We start from the raw sequence: 14,973 nt of genomic DNA, 5'->3' as shown, positions 1-14,973 counted from the left end.
AAAACAAAAAGTGTCACGAAACAAAGATAAGAATAACAATCTTATTATAAATATTTTATGGATTTACGTCACTTTGCTAAGTACGTATGAATTAAATAATAGACTTTGTTCAAATTGTATAATTTTTTGTAATATTTATATGAAGTTTTTATTCGTTTTTCTTTTATAAATAAGTAAATATAATACTTTACAAACCAATTAAAACATAAATTTGATTTCTTTTTTAATTGTGATTTACGGAGTATTTTTCTTACAACCACAAATTTGTAAAATACGTTGCAAAAAGTTGTTAAAGTGGTTCGATGATATTACATATATGTATCTTTGAAATGATAAGTGTATAATTATATTCCCAATTATTATTTTTTAACGCATTTAATCAAGTTTAAAATTAAAAAGTTATACAGGGTGTTCGGCCACCCCTGGGAAAAATTTTAATAGGGGATTCTAGAGGCCAAAATAAGACGAAAACCAAGAATACCAATTTGTTGATGGAGGCTTCATTAAAAAGTTATTAACAATTAAATTCAAAAATTTCAAATCATTCTGTAAAAATTATTTTCGATTGCGGGGGTCAATTACAATCATTTTTGGTGAATAGACATACCCCCGAAATCCTACACACTTTCTAGAAAACAATTCAAGAAGGTGTGAAATTTTTCGACGGAAAAAAAAATTTCAAATCGTTCTGGAAAAATTATTTTCGGTTCCGGAGGTTAATTACACTAATTTTTGATGGAAAGACATACCCCCGAAATCCTACCCACTTTCTAGAAAAAAATTCAGTACAGGCGGAACTTTAAACGTTAACAAATTGTTAACGAAGCCTCTATCAACAAATTGGTATTCTTGATTTTCGTCTTATTTTGGCCTCTAGAATCCCCCATTAAAATTTTTCCCAGGGGTGGCCGAACACCCTGTTTATTATTAAAGATTGAAGACTTAATTTCAGACGTTACTAAAAATATTTTGGCTAACGGAAATCTGACGTAAAATAAATCTCTTTTGGATTGGTTATGTGTAATAATTTTCGCTATCCAATTTTCTATTGTAGAAAGAATCGCAGGAAAGATGACTTAAAAGTTTCTTACAGCGACACTCTGAACTTTCTATTCGATTAAAAGATATATCCGTGGCACTCGTGTAAGGTTTTAATCAAGAAAATGTAGCTGCTTTCTTTGAATTATATGAATGTTGCAATGTGTAACCGGTTTCGTAAATCTAGTTTATAATATATTGAAGATCATTCAAGCGTCCAGCTTGAATAACCAACAGTTTTCCATTTATTACTTCCAATCCTCCCGGATGAATATAAATCAAAATCATTTTGTTTAATTCAGTTTAATCGTTTTGTAAAATATGTCAAACTAACCTCATTTGATCCGGTGTCATTAATGCTAGACATACTAGAAATAACAAATTATTGCCAAAGCTAGATAAAATCACGTGTCTATTGTCCACCTCTCTCTACACAATACACATGACATGCAACCATTAGATAGTAGCTTCCATGATTCCTTATAAAACCCATGTAATTTCTTCATATTGGCTCGATAGAGTCCTGCTTATAACCAAACTGCTATAATAAAGATTCAATGGATTCAGGGCAACTTGTTTCTTTCCTCTTAATAAACATTTCTTTAAGAACATGATTTTGTTGTGTTTGACGATACGGAAACATCAATTGTGCAAAATATTGCTGGACAGGTACATTCAAATGTGATATAAGATTTTGATATCACAAACCTTCAATCGAGAACTTCAAAGCAATTTAATGAAATTTCAAAATCCCACTTAGAAATTTTGAGAATCACTATTAAAAATATTAATAAATGTTCTGGAAGTTCTGCTGTGATCATTTGCCCACCTTATAAAAGCGAGCTAGAAGAAATTTCTGAAAAAAAATTAATGAAAGATAATAGATCGACACATGAAAGTGATGAAGACATTATTCTAAATAATAGTCATTCTGAGAAAAACTATGACGCAGAATGTTTGTTTTACAGATGTTACATTTCAGGCATCCATGGTGAACAATGGATTAAACGAATAATATTACACATTTTATATGTTCAACATGTGAAAAAAGGCAAAAGAGAACTAATTTTTTGAAAAAACCCAAATTAGGTTTCATATCTAGCACCCATTTTCCAAATTTGTAAATTTGCATTATTTTAATTTTTATTTTTTTTACAAAGAAACGGTTTTTTAAAAACTGCATTTTCCAGTAGATTATTCAAGAATACGTGTTTTAATCCTAAAACCTGATTCAAATTTTAATAAAAGTGCTTTTTAATAAAGAATTATGTTTGATTAAAATGGGTGTCATAATAGGCAACTTTATCCTATAGTGAAATTGTGAAACTATATGAACAACATCACACGTAATATGAATGAGAACTTATTTTTTTTTTCTTCATTTATTCCATGAGTTCGATGTTCTTAAATATTAAATTTAATTTAAATTTTTTTCCTATACTACAAGTTTTATATGAATTTTTAGAAAACTTTCAAACATTCAATGTATATTAAATCAATTCAAAATTTATATTAAACGAAACATTTCAAAGATGAAATATTCGACTTATGAAAAATTTATATTGAAAATACGTTGGTGTAATTCAAAACAATTGACCCATAATCAATATATTCCTCGAAATAGTGTACATATTTTCTTTGGAAATTGCAATAACATTGGAAATATTATCAAAGAAATCATGAATTTGATCAGTTAAACACTTTTTCGTTATTCTAACATAGTATTACAAATTTTGCAAATTAATAAATTTTATTGAAAATATTTAGTTAAATGTTTAACTATCTTTAAACATTAAGTAACATTAAATTAATTTTAATTCACACAAGTTTTTTATTATTTTATTAGACCTATACTCTTTGTCTAAAATATATTCAACACGTTACAAATTGAAAAAAAAACACTTACTTTATTAAAATAAAAATTTGAATTACATGTCGGGTGATTGATTTCCAGTAATACGTAAGTATCTTTTACAATTTTTAGTAAACAGTATACATAGTGTTCTACGGATCTTCGATGAACTGTCTTATCGAAACGATTTGAGATGTGAAATAAAGAAATAGTTTTATAGTCTAATATTATTATAGTCTAATAGTTTTAAATTGAAAAACACCGATATGCAATTGGTTGTTCCTTACACTTATTTGAATGATGTTAAATAGTTACAATTTGTATGCTACTGTTATTTGACTAAGATCGTGTATGAACCTAAATTACTTTTGTCAATAGAACCTAATATATTTTAACATATTATTTAATACAGTTTTCCATTTATCACAAAAAAACATTCTTATTGTATGCTACTGTTATTTGACTAAGATCGTGTATGAACCTAAATTACTTTTGTCAATAGAACCTAATATATTTTAACATATTATTTAATACAGTTTTCCATTTATCACAAAAAAACATTCTTAATTTAACAAAAAATCTATTACTTAGACAGACATTACAAGTTTAATTTAAAAATAATAAAGACCACTATGAGTAGGAATTTTTAAAAGATGGAGTGGATTCGAACATAATCCAGAATATTCAGTGCTAATCAAGACAAGCGTTTAATTATAAGTACTAATGTGTAGAACAACAAAATACAAAAATGTTTAGCAGTTTTGAGTTATTCGAACATCTCTTAGCATAACAAGTGTAGAAACGTCTAACAGCCTCGTTCACTATAAAATATTCTGGACTTAATTGACATTATAAATTGAAACGTATATAAAAATATAACTATGGCCCGCGAACGGCCAATTCATCAGGCCTGATCTAGAGCAGCAGTTCTTAACTTTTTGCCTACCACAGTCAATTCTCCTATTCCTCAATAAATAATTATTAAAAATATCAATCATAAACTAACTTCAAAAAAAGAAAATAAAAAAGTAAAATATTACTTGATATAAAAAACAAAATTAATATAATTAATAATATTACTAAAAAATTTATACATAAATTATAATAATTAATTGAATTTAAAGACACAATAATTATATTATTTTCTAAAAATTCATAATCTTAAAATAATTATTATATAAGAATAATTATTTAATCTAAAATAAATCTAAATTCAATTCATTAAATAAATAAATCATAATTTATTTAATGTATATATATAATTATTATATATATATAATTAATATATAATTTATTTAATGTATTTATATAATTTATTAAATAAATAAATCATAATTTATTTAATGTGACCGTTTACATTCGCATCATATAATATAAATTATTTTTAACGAATGATATATATTTAATAGTAATTTTTACATATAAACACTAATATTGAGTACATTTTTATTAAGAGTAGTTCAGACAAATATCGATTTGTATCAAAGACTCCAATTACTGAGTCTTTTCAAGCAACTATCATTTCATAGTTCACTATTAAAACCATCGAGTATGGCTGGATGTATTGGGAGTCAAGCAGCCCGATACGTTGCCAGGTTTTATTGCTTAAAGAATGAATATACTGTCTTTAAGATCTGATCAGGAAATGAAAAACAGACATCGCTTTTGTTAAAAGAACTGTGGTGAACCTCAATGCCCTTACCTCAGAACCTTTAAAAGATAACAAATAAGACGAAATTCTGACATACTGTTCCAGAAGTACATACTTGGAGCTAAATCCACACACTAAAATAAGTAAAAAATGTCATACGAATATATATCCCACATACCTTGGTCTAGAATTATACACGATTAAAAACAATTTAAACACAAGTTTGCAATCAAGGCACCAACAGTTTTCTCTTAATGTGTGACAGTTATAAAAGATTGTCTTTCAGAATTAAATTTAGATTTTTACCTTTAGGGTTATTTAAAATCTACGAGTGATCAAAAGAGTGATTTTTTTATAATAAAATATAAAATATCGCAAACTGTACATTTTTTGACTCTAAATTTCGGTGGTCTGATGCGAAGTCTTAATTTATAGTATAAAAGATCACTATTGACTATTTTTAATTTGTACTTATTATAAATAATTTTTTAATGCAAATAATATTTTAAAAAATTGTAACGTCATGTAACACTTCCAATGTAAATTGTAAACATTTCGCCATATTAAACATTTTTCTTACAAACCTAATAATATAATATATTAATCAAATTCAAAGCGCGATTGCATTTTACAGCTGCATACATGCATCTGAATATTTAACAATGATATAGAAACTTTGTACATGTAAAACCATTCAATTATGTCTTGTACCTTTCTTTGAAAGAGTTTCAATGCTAAATCCCATTTCAGTTCAGTGGAATACCCTATACAATTACTGAGGACTCTGAAATGTTCATTCCCTGAAGAAAACAGTATTTCCTACCTTGTATATAGCAATAAGTGAAACTGGTTTGCTAAAATGCTGCATCAATCTTTAGAAACAGCCCTATATAGAAGACCAGTCAATAGCGAATGGCTATGAGCATCTTTCAACTTACGGAAAAGATAGCAAATAAATCGATGAATGGTACGATGTTAGTTTGTAGAAAAGTTCCTGCGAAGAGAAATCGGTCCCTGCAGTAGTATAGGTCCGTTGAGTCGAGGTCAGACCGAGATTTGCGGCGAAAGCGGATGCTCAGTAGTGTCAGTCGTTTGTAGGTCAGACGTATAGAACAGGAGTTCCCCGATGCCTGAATTTCCTCTACTTAATTTACCTCGTTTGCCCTGAAAATTCCGTAGTTCGAGGGTCATTGTCGGGTAATTCCCAAGTTGCTGGGAACGAACATTCGAGGCTTCACGCAAGGTAAAATGGAATTAAGCATAATGAATGGTAAGTTTTAAAGAACTAAAAATTTCGAGTGTGAAACACGCCCCAAAAAATAATCTCTGAGGCTTTCTTCTTGAGAAAATCAACTTTGAAAACTTATCGTTTACGCGTGCAATACAACTTGAACATCAGCACAAATAAAAATACAGTGAAGTCTCTCTATATGTGAAAAATCTCTGCTCTCCAAATAAAATTTGTATCTCTACTAAGAGGGGTATAATTCCTTGGAGTTTGGTAGCCTAGCGTAAACTGAGTAGTTTAGTCTGATCTCCAATGAAATGCCTGCGTGAAAAGATAAACCAGATCACCAATGCAATGACAATACATTTTATTTTTTATTTATTTTTAATACAACTTTTTTAACGTATTCCTTAGATTTTCCTGATTAAAATGATATGAAACATTCATTACAAATGAAAATTATTTTTCATTATTGGATTTGATCAATTGCAAAAATAAGTTGTTAATCATTATTACATAGCAATAATGCTCTGCATGTATTTCTATAAATTGCTTCAACTTTACTATTTTTATTTTAAATAATTTATAAAAATGTATACACCGAAGTCAACAATTTCATAGTAAAAATATACTCTTAAATTTTTCCTAATTGTACTCTAGTTCTTTAAAATTCTGATCATACATATACAGGGTGTTCGACCATCCCTGGGAAAAATTTTAATGGGGGATTCTAGAGACCAAAATAAGACGAAAATCAAGAATACCAATTTGTTGATGAAGGCATCGTTAAACAATTATTAACGTTTAAAGTTCCGATAGTATTGAATTTTTTTCTCGAAATTGCGCAAGATTTCGGGGGTATGTCTATTCACCAAAAATGATTGCAATTGACTCCTGCAACTAAAAATAATTTTCCCAAAATGATTTGAAACTTTTAAATTTCGCCGAAAAATTTCACATAATCGAATTTTTTTCTCGAAAGCGCGTAGGATTTCGGGGGTATATATATTCACCAAAAATGATTGTAATTAACCCCTGCAACCGAAAATAATTTTTTTTAAACGATTTGAAATTTTTTTTTTCGCCGAAAAATTTGGCCACCTATTCCCCGTCGATTTTTCTTAAAAATTCGTTTTTCATTTTTAGTAATTTTGTTTGACACTCTATAGAAAAGTTGTCTAATACTTTTTTGTAGGTACCTATGAGCTCTACTTCAGAAAAAAGTTTCATTGAAATATATTCACAATTGTAGGAGTTATGGCTGTTTGAAAATTGGACCATTTTTACGGGGTTTTTCTCATTTTGCGGGGTCAAGGACCAACTTTGCGAATGTTTTTGCGATTTGTACATATTCTCCACCAAGATAGGCGTAGTTTGCTTTTTTAAACATTAAAATCGTCCAATCCGTCCAGAAGTTATGATGTTTTAAAGATACGCATGAAATTTCAGTGAAACATATCGACGCTATGGTCAGACATGTAATTTTCGGTAATGAATTTTTTTCTCGAAACTGAGTAGGATTTCGGGGGTATGTCTGTTGACCAAAAATGCTTGCAATTGACCCCTACAGCCAAAAATAATTTTTCCAAGACGATTCAAAAGTCTTTTTTTTTCATCCAAAACTTTCAGCACTTACTCGAATTTTTTTCTCGAAAGTGGATAGAATTTCGGAAGTATGTGTATTCACCAAAAATGATTGTAATTGACTCCCACAACCGAAAATAATTTTTCCAGAACGATTTAAAATTTTTGAATTTAATTGTTAATCACTTTTTAACGAAGCCTCCATCAAGAAATTGGTATTCTTGATTTTCGTCTTATTTTGGCCTCTAGAATCCCCCATTAAAATTGTTCCCAGAGGTGGTCGAACACCCTGTATACGTATTTCCTGTCGTTTTACCGTCCTCTCTTATGTTAGAACGAGAATTGTCCAATCTCACATCATGTAGTTTTTGCTCACATATTTACTTATATCAATATTCAGATAAAGTATGTTATTAGTAAAGTGTAGTTTTATATTCCTGATTGGTCTAATTTAAATTAAATACACTTCTGCTTAACACAGTTTAAGAATATAAAAGCTACAAAAAATAAAACATTATTCCGGACTCTTTAATTGAGATTATGTAAGCACTTGATGATGAATAGCAAAGAAAGACCTAGCAAAGAACCTATTATTAAAAAAAAAGAAGGACAAGAAGACTACGAAGTTAGTTCGAAAAACGAAGCGTATAAATGCAACCTACTATCAGAGAAAATGAATGAGATGAGAACTGAAATAAAAGAAATGAGAAAAGAAAATGCTGAAATAAAGGAGCTAATGAAAGAGGTAACGAAAATAAAAATGTTATTTGAAGCGGAAAAGAAAAAGTAGGAAATAAAAGAAGCAAAATTGGACAGATTTGAAAAGAATAGACGAATATAGATGCAATCAAGAAAGGAGAAACAACCTAATAATAAAAGGGCTAGAAATAAGGAACAACCTAGAAGAAGAGGTTTTAGCCTTCTTACAAAACAGTCTAGAGATAAATGTAGAAATAAAATCACTAACACAACTAGACAATACAAAAAGGAAAGGTTAATAAAAATGCAAATGGCAAGTATGGAAAATAAAATTACAGTTAAAACAAACAAGATAAAGCTGAGAGGGGAAAAAACCACATCAATGTTGACCTGACTAAACGAGAAACACGGAAGAAAATACGTAGGAGAACACAGATGCAGTACTTTGGATTTGGCATGGATAAAAGTAACATTATTAGAAAGGATAATTGATTTCAAGGTCAAGGAAATTGAAACGCCTGGTCATTTGCCTATAGAAATAAAAATAGAAGGTAACTCGGAACTAGGAAACACACCAATAAATAAAAGATACTAAAAAAACTCAAATGGAACCAGCAAAATGCAGAGACTTACAAACAATGGTTAAAGAACAACTTATACGAAAACAATTTAATTGCAAAGAATATACGCTTACGTAAAATTCATGAAACGTTCATTGAAAGAATAAGAAAAGCCGCAAAAATCGTAGATATGAAACAAACACTAGAATGGATTGGCAAAGATTGTAGAAAGAGTAGGAAAGTGCTAAAAATGCAAATCCGAATTTACAGAAAGATTCAAGACGAAAAATCAAGGGAAAAATACATAGAACATAGAAACAGATATAAAAACTTAATGAAACGCAAAAAAAAGGAAAGTATCGTGAAACTCCAGAAGACTATGGAAGAAGTAAAGGACACAAGAAACTTTTGGAAGACGATAAAAAAACTTAAAAACAAAAAGTTGACTGAATGTAAGGTGAAGTGGGAGAAATGGGAATGCTACCCCAAAAAAATCTACAAAACCTGTGAGTAACCAACAACAATCTATTAAGACGCAAGACATCCTTTTCTGAGCAAACCAATTGAAACTACTGAGTTACAGAAAGAATTAAGAAGACTAAAGATAAACAAGTTACAAAGACCAGACGGAATACCGAGTTGATTTTACAAACACTTCCTACAAAACGTAAAATTCATGATTCTTCGAATAATGAACGAAGTGTTGGAAAAAGAGACAGTTCCAGTTAGCTGGTGTAATATCCAACTTACTATGCTGTACAAAAATGGTGGCCCAAACAATTAGAGAGGTATGGCTCTAGCAAATGTAATCATGAAAATCATCATCTCAATTTTGGCCAACAGATTCAACATATGGTGTAAGAGCAATGATATCCTTTTGCAAGAACAATCAGGTTTCAGGGCTGGAAAGGGATGCAAAGACAATATTTTTACGCTACAATATAAAATAACAGAAATCCTCCAGACACTCATAAGGAAATTGTACCTCTTTTTGTGGATTTAAAAAAAAACTTCGATGAACAATATTTATGAAGAAGCTAACACCAGGATAAAATCATAGCGAAAGGAATTCTACAAAGAGATACTATTTTCGATAATGTTATATGACATCGACAAATTCTTTGAGCAACATAGCCATACTGGAATAATCAAAAAGATAGAATTCGTCCTCTTTGTCGACATTTAGATAATTATAATCAAAATAACTTCATTGACCTACAAGAAGAACTGGAAACATTGGAAGAGTTTTAAGGAAAACAAGACTGAAGTTAACACTCAGAAAACGAAAATATTGCCATGTAATATATTAGGAAAGCAAACCAAAAATAAAAAAGTTTACTACAAATGGAAAAACAATAGAATATGTGAAGAACTAGATAGTAATACATAAGTATAGATATACTTGGGAACAATTATTACAACTATAGGAATTTTCTCAAATAAGGTAAAACACGCCATACCAAAGGCAAGACTAGCGATCGAAGCCATATAGAAACTATTGGTTACCTCAAAATGTACTAGCTGGGAAGCGGTAAACAAACTTTTCAACGTAGTAACTCTACTTTACAGAGTTAGCATACGGGGGACAAGATATTTGAAAGAAGTAGAAAAAGTTCATACAGAATTCTTTAAAAGACTCTTAGACGTGCCAAAGAAGACTCTAGGCTATATGATTAGATTAAAAGTCGGCAGAGTAAGTCTGGAATATGAAATGATCAAAAGAATCCTTAACTATCGGATCAGAATACTAAACATGAAAGATAAGAGATCCCTCAAAAGGTGCTTGGGAAAACTTGTAAGCATGGATGCAAAAAACGTGGATTCGAAAAGAAATTCGTTTACCCAAGTAAGGATAGTGCTGGAAAAACGGATATGACGACGAAATCATTGGAAACGGAAGTCTAAAACAAGTCAACAATGACGAAATAATTTTATATAAAGTTATAGAAAACCTCTTCCAGAATGACAAAACTAGACAAAAATAGAGGAGAATTCTACATACAACCCCATCTACCAGAATATAAAAGATCTCTCAGGAATAAAACCGGAGGACTACTTGAAAATGACCTTTCCAATTAAATATAAGAAAACAGTCGTCCAATTACATTAAGCAGAAAGTGCAGACTAAGAAGCAAAATCGGATCAGCTTACCTTATTAAGAATGGAAACAGATGCAATATATGAAACAATAATGCCTGGGAATTAAAAGAAAATACATGACTTCAAGTACAAAAGCATCACAAATATCCTTAAATCTGATATTAAAGAAAATGTAAAGAAGCTGCAATACTTAATACATTATACTTAATACTAATACGAATAGTGCAATGAGAATCAAAGCACTCTGTCTAGATAAACGATTCATATTAGATGCCAAGATGTTATTGAATTGAAAATCATTCAACCAAAGATCTTTTTTAGTATTAATTTAAAATGTCTAATTTATTTTAATTTACTTTTATTTTATTTTCATATATGTATATATTCTTGTAAGCCACATTAAAGTTATTAGTTTATTATAGTACAAGTATGATAATAATATACTAGAATGTCATGGTACTGCAAACATAAACGTATAAACACAAGATTGTAATACACTGATACCTAAATCAATTAACAATAAATAAAAAAAATGAAGAAAAAAATAGTAAGCTGTAAAATTCGTAACCAAGCTCTATAAATCTCCATTTTTTTAATTGTTACTTTTATATTACAAACCGTATGAAATGATTATCATGAAAAAGTTGCAAACCTTTGTCAGTTTTTCTTTTCTTTTTTCTTTTATAAATGAACGCAGTCGTCGCAGTTGGCGTACTATTTAACATTTATCGTGTTATTGCTTTTGTTAAAATATACCAAAAGTGTGCCCTTACACTCTGAATAAATGTGTAGCTAATACTTTTTTCATGGATTCATGCTTCGCCTTGCTAAGTCGATGCAGTTCCATAAAACATAATCTTGAAAAAGAATGGTGTACCATGTAATAAAAATCCAATCGACTCTAAAATTTCAGTTTATTACCTTTTACAGAGATTCAAAAACTCCTCGATGCAGTCGATTTGTTACGTCTTTTTAATAAAAAAGAGAAGTCTTATGAAGAATCGTCATTGTGTCACAATTATTCTTAAGCTCATGATTATTTTTCAGGACAACCACTCAAAAATGGAATTATATAGATAAAAACTCAGGCCTGTTTTGCCTCAAGAGTGGAAAAATGCATAAGAATATAAGTTGTTACTTGTGCCTATGAATTACAGATTCTACCTGAATATTTTTAGACCTTACTACGTATAGTATTTAGATTATTAACACAAGTGAATTTTTTTCAAACAACTATCATTTGTGGATTATTACGCATTTGATCGTAGAAATTGTTGAACGTTGTTCCTCTTCTTGATGCAAATAGATTTAATGTGACAATAAAAATAAGTGTACGTATTGGTCCTATCTTACTTTTCAATCGTATCGGAGGTTGCTTACAACATTTTGAGTGAAACAAAATCACATTATAAGATAATTCAGATGTCATTCGAATAATTCGAATAATTAACTAAAAATAATTATAATAAGTCCTATAAAATGATATACAAGTTCTTCGAAAAATAGTTACTGTAACATGTATATAAAAGTCTGACTAATCTGTGCTAATAAAATGAAACCGAATGCTGATATAATATAGAATCACTACCTGGATTCTGTTATCTTTTACCTTGAGCCAAGGTTCTCATCAGATTTTAATGTTAAACTCAAATCAAAATTACGTTTATCAGTTGTAGCATCAATTATCAGACATTACAAACTTTGTTGATTATTTGGTGCATTGTTGCCTAAAGGATTTTTTATATCTTTCGTATTGAATTATTATATACATATAGGGAGAATAAGATAAGAAGAGGAGGTAAAAAAAGAAGAAAAAATTTTATATAACATTTTCTCATTTGAGGCTCCGTTTAAAAAAAAATTGACTTTATAGTTTGTTCAACTTTGCAAACGATTTAGTATAATTTGCTTGTCGTGCATTTTGCTATTGCAGTTGTCTCTGTCAAATGTATGAAACGTGTGTATATAGTTTAGTTTATGATAGAAATAATAGTTTATCAAACTGTGCAATAGTTCATTCCTTCTCACTTATCTTTGTTTAATAAATCATGATTAAGTTATGTCAAGATATTCCAATCGAGAGTATGTTGATATATTAGTTACTTTGGGAGCTTGTAATGGTAATGCCATTGTTACAAATACTTATTTAATAATGTGCTTGGTCGGGATAGAAATTGATGTGGTTGTGATGTGTGATTTTTAAAACGTTTATTTTATAACAATAACAAGTGGACTGTATATATGTGTTACTAAGCGCGATGAAATATAGGAAGAACTGTTCCCCCGTTCTAACTTCAAAAATGCGTTTAACTAAAAACTTTGACTCTTCACGACCTACAGTTTGTCATGTGTCTTTTTTGAGAACGTTCATCTCCCAGAAGACAAGTTAAGAGTGTTCTTCTCCCAAAAGATAAGTTAAGAGTGACTTTCGTGTCCGGAGTCCGTTTCCTCCTCAGTTTAGATCCCCTCCAAGAGGTACACTTGGAGGTGTTTGCAAATTCCTCTATGGAATCGTGACTCGATTGATTAGCCATCGATTTGGGAGAGGAGGACCCATTTTCCTGCCCCATTTCGGCAGGAAACTCTTCTTTCACCTCGGTGGTGGTGGAAAGTCCCAGGCCACCCTGGCGAGGGTGGCCGAGGTTTCCTCCCCAAGTCGAGGGCCGCGTTAATTTACCGAGGAAGAAACGGAACTCCGGATTATCAACGCGACAAGAGACCGCGTCTGTTTTGCAGCTGTTTTATGGCTATATTGTTCCGCGTGCCGGCGATGGTCGTTGTCGTCAGTGCCTACGTTTGGTCCCGACAACCATACCACCTGCGGACCAATATAGCCCTTCGCTGGTCAACTCGAGTGTAGCGTTTCTTTCATTTAACAAAATTCCTTTCTTTTACTCTGAAATTTGCCAGATGCGGGAGACTCGAAGACCTTCGCAACGTAGTACCGATCCCGCATCTGGCAACATAAACGACCGGAAACAACCTGTGTTGGTCAGCGGAATGTGCGTACTTTTGTTTCACGAACAGTATATATAATTTTAACCGAATGGTTTCCTAACCGTCGACATCTCGACCCGAAAGTCGTACAGAGGAGTGGAGCAAACAAAATGAAGACAAGCAAATTATACTAAATCGTTTACAAAGTTGAACAAACTTTAAAGTCAATCTTCTCTAAAATGGAGCGCTGGATGAGAGAAATACCGAAACTTTTTCTTCCTCTTTTTACGTAGAATCATTCCCTACTTGGTTGTATTACGATTTTCACCCCAACCTGTGCATAAATAATACTCTTTTGTTTTAGTTTGTTCTCCGTTAGAATATTATATAGTTTGTGGACTCTAGTTTGAAATAAGTTCTTTTCTTGTCTTGTACATACAAATTCAAATTATTCAATATTAGGGTATATTTCATCAGTTGCTCCATCAATTTCATATAAAATTAGATTATTTTTAATAGTATTAGTATTAATGATATTAACAGAAAGTTCTTTATTCATAACATAGTCAATGTGGAACTTTTCTAATTGTATGCAATTTCTATTGAATGTATACAGTGAGTCACAACATTATTGGCACACGCAGAAAGTAATATCAATATAAAGAGTGTTACGTGTGATTTCTGGATTTCGATTACAATACGCGGTAACTTGACGCTTGTCTGTTCCGAGTGGCTGTGACGTTTATTGATCTTTGCGACAAATATGTACATACGAATGTCACGACACACAGTGAGACAGAGTGATCGAATCACGATCAAAAGTCTGCAACTTTGGTTATATCGAAAGTACTGTTATGAAATATCGACATATTTCCCCATAGATTACGGTTTTTATGTTGTGTAAATTTAAATGATATTCACTTATAAATTACCGAGTGTTTCATATGTTTACTTTGTTTAACATGTTTTTTCTTCAACAGATTACATACACAAATTCACATTCTTCACACTTCATTCTGCATTATTTACATCTGTATCAAATAAGTTAGTTATCTTTTCGGGATAAGTTTTAACCAAATATTTGTTTCTTTTTACTCTTTGGAATGTTGAGCGGAAGACATTAATAGCATGTTCATTAAATCATGGTTTTGATCTCTTCGAGAAGTTTTCCTGGTGTTGTGGTATCGATAATGTTTATAATCTTTGTTTTTGACCTCTTGAGTTTCTTCTGATAATTCGCTGAGTGGTAACAAATGATTTTTTGGAAGTATTACACTTTCCTATATCTCAAAATCGTATACATACACTGCAGCTGTTATTTTCC

At 30.6% G+C, this 14,973-nt stretch overlaps 1 long non-coding RNA gene across 1 annotated transcript in view; it reads right to left on the bottom strand.

Moving 5' to 3' along the window:
• The window catches only part of LOC143341159 (uncharacterized), a 618,628-nt gene extending 611,822 nt beyond the window's left edge, over positions 1-6,806 (bottom strand). Inside the window, exon 1 of the long non-coding RNA XR_013079565.1 lies at positions 6,728-6,806. This is a non-coding gene — a long non-coding RNA (uncharacterized LOC143341159). The remainder of the gene's footprint in view (positions 1-6,727) is intronic.
• Between the last annotated feature and the right edge of the window lie 8,167 nt (positions 6,807-14,973).

This window comes from Colletes latitarsis, chromosome 4 (assembly GCF_051014445.1).
Source record: "Colletes latitarsis isolate SP2378_abdomen chromosome 4, iyColLati1, whole genome shotgun sequence".
In the NCBI taxonomy this organism is placed as follows: Eukaryota; Metazoa; Arthropoda; class Insecta; order Hymenoptera; family Colletidae; genus Colletes; species Colletes latitarsis.
Note: the sequence above shows the minus strand (reverse complement) of the source record. Positions and strands in the feature narration are given on the sequence as shown.